Source organism: Cariama cristata, unplaced genomic scaffold (genome assembly GCF_000690535.1).
Source record: "Cariama cristata isolate BGI_N322 unplaced genomic scaffold, ASM69053v1 scaffold44060, whole genome shotgun sequence".
Taxonomy (NCBI): Eukaryota; Metazoa; Chordata; class Aves; order Cariamiformes; family Cariamidae; genus Cariama; species Cariama cristata.
Window position 1 is genome coordinate 31,672 of NW_009596115.1, and position 2,875 is coordinate 34,546.

A 2,875-nucleotide genomic window follows, 5' to 3' on the forward strand; every position below is an offset into this window, starting at 1 on the left:
AGTTCCAAGTATGACTGGATTGCTCAAGGTTTTATCTAGCTTTGGTTTTGCGCATCCAGAAGTATGGCAATTGCAAGAATCTCCAAGCCACTTTTTTCAGTGCTTTTCATCACTAGAGGGAACAATCAGCAGCAGAATTAAGTCAGATGAAGCACTTGTGCTTTCTACAGATTCTTTACTGTACTAAGGGCATGTTCCATTGAAGAATTCTGTTCTTCCAGCACACGCACACTTTTCTCTAATAAAGATACCTCTGTGGAGATGACTAGTAGATACAGTTCCCTTTGGAACCCTTGCATTTCCTTAATATTCTGCAAAAACAAGGCTAAAGAACACTGAATAGAAATATCTCCACACAAATATACCCTTTGTAGAGCACTGTCTCTCTGATTCATTCTATCAAAGATTAGCTTGTGCGATAGTTTTCAGTAGCTCAAGGTACAAAAGCAGTTCTGTTAGGAAGCAGCTTTACTATCTTCTACTGAAACTCAGTGACAATTCAAGATGCAAATGAGATGGCAGTCATGATCAGCACTTAATGCTTTATTTTTTGACATCACATCTTCCCTCATCCTTTCATCCTCTAATGAATGGCTAAATCAATTTTATAGATATTCAAAAGGAATAGAAAAGAAAAACATAAGCCAAAGTTTGATATGGTACGGACTTTTCTGCTACCTGAAATGGTAAATTTTTGTCAGCAATTAATTTCCATAGTCTTTCATACACAGTTCTTAAATTGCATTTCAAAGCTGGAAACTGCTCAACTACAGAGCAAGAAAAGAGACTACTGTTTTGGTTTTACTTAGATTCCAGTTGGTTTTAGTCATTTCACTGAAAGGCGGCACTCGAACAGTACTCCTATACACAGCATATTGAGTTCAAACACACACTAGTCTCCAGGAAAAGATACACGGCAGAAGTTATTTCTACAATTGCAAAACATGAGATCTAAGCATTCAGATCTAAATACACAGAGAGATCTTGCCACTGATTTTACTTCATTTAAAACAAACAAAACATCCTTGGTTTATATTTGTAATGCAATAGATTTGTAAGATTTTGGTGCAAAAAGCCAGCAGCACAGGTACTTAGGGAAGCTAGCTTTCCTCAGAAAAAGGACTGCACTTACACTGGAAAGGACAGTTTTTGATATGGTGCAAAAATCCAGCAGCACAGGTACACTTAGGGAAGCTAGCTTTCCTCAGAAAAAGGACTGCACTTACACTGGAAAGGACAGTTTTTGATATGCATCACAGCTGATGCCTGAAAGCAAGACTAACCCAAATTTTGTATTACTATTTTAGCATTCTGTGGTAGAATCTACATCCACAGGTATCTTCAATATAAATAAAAATCAGTGAGAAATAGCAAGGATTTCTACACACATTCAACTGTTTTCCATTTTACCCCTCTCACATTTCAGTTCTTTAGTTTGTTAAACCTGAAAGACCAAGTTTTTCCTGCATCCCATATCCAGCTAAGCACATAGAGAGACAGGCAAACACACAGAGGGGAGGTAAGACATATTTAGCAACTATCTAGCATATACCACCATGAAAGCTATTTAAATTCACTCATTTTGCCTGAGGAAGTCTGACAGGTGAACTAGAACCCAGACTTTATAGGGAATTAAAAAAAAAAAAAAAAAAAAAAAAAATATGAGAAAGCTACCTGAAGTTAGTCCCACCATTCTGCAATAGCAGCTAGAGAACTATATTCTACTGACAGGTCCTCATCAAAAGAAGTTACACCTTTCAGTAATGAAGCTGTCCATATCTTTCATCTGCTGCTAGATTAAGCCAGACAGGAATACACGCTTTCACTAGCCTTTCTTTAGTCTGTCTGTCTTTGCAATAAGTCCCATTTACCCTGAGTACCAGAGGTATTCCAAGGCATAAGGAGACCTGAACAATGACCTTCACTTTTCAGCTTCAAGACAGAAAGCAGTAGGAAGTTTGTCTTCCCTCTCAGTTCTGTGTTTCAGGTTACTTGTTCTGGTTAGAGTCACATGGCTCAAAAGCAGCACTTCAAGGTTCTGATACAGATTTCAGATGTTGGTACAGTAACTTGCCAAAAAGCCAGCGTCCACAAAAATTCAAAACTTTTCCACACTGATACTCATCCACAATGGGCTACCGAAAGGCACATTTGGCTCGTAATTTCACATAGCTAAAATCAGATTGCAACAAACACCTTTCAGAAACTGTTTCTGTGAACTTATTCAAGACCAGTATCACTACAAGGAAAATAACTGGGATTAAAAGGTAGGTTAACAATCACAGTCAAAACTGCTGGACCTTCTGCAGACAACAGGGGCAGCAGGTCTCAAGTCACACAAGCTGTCAACATACGATAAAATTTCTGTACAGGTTTATCCATGCAGTGGCTATTGAAAATGTCAGTGGTGTAAGCAGCACTCTCCGCAAATCTGAGTACCTAACACCACAAACACTAATTTACCTTGGAACGATGGCACTCCTTTATAAGCCATGCTTAATCCCTTTTCTGGCAATGGAAATTGCTACACACCATAAAATTGCAAGACTATTTACATAGAGAATGAATATTCTCCTTAGAAGTAAGCAGAAGATTTAGAACATCTTTAAAATGTTGGTTTAACATTATGCAGGTTTAGCTTTCACCTCATTTACAAGCCTTATAGTAGCATAAGCTTGTTCTACCTATTCATGGTCCTCTACATGAGAGATTCAGGCTACCTGACTGTATATAGAATTATGGAAGTGTATTTTGGATAAGCCTTAAACAAACTAGACATCTGCATCTCATGCAGAAGTAGAGTGACACACTCATCATAAAATTTTGGAAGAACCAGTGTTTGCATTTCTTGTGGTATTACTGCTGAAACCTCAAA

The 2,875-nt window shown here is 37.9% G+C and overlaps 1 protein-coding gene across 1 annotated transcript in view; it reads right to left on the reverse strand.

The window, feature by feature from the left end:
- SLTM (SAFB-like, transcription modulator) overlaps positions 1-2,875 on the reverse strand; it is a 25,816-nt gene that overhangs the window by 17,136 nt on the left and 5,805 nt on the right.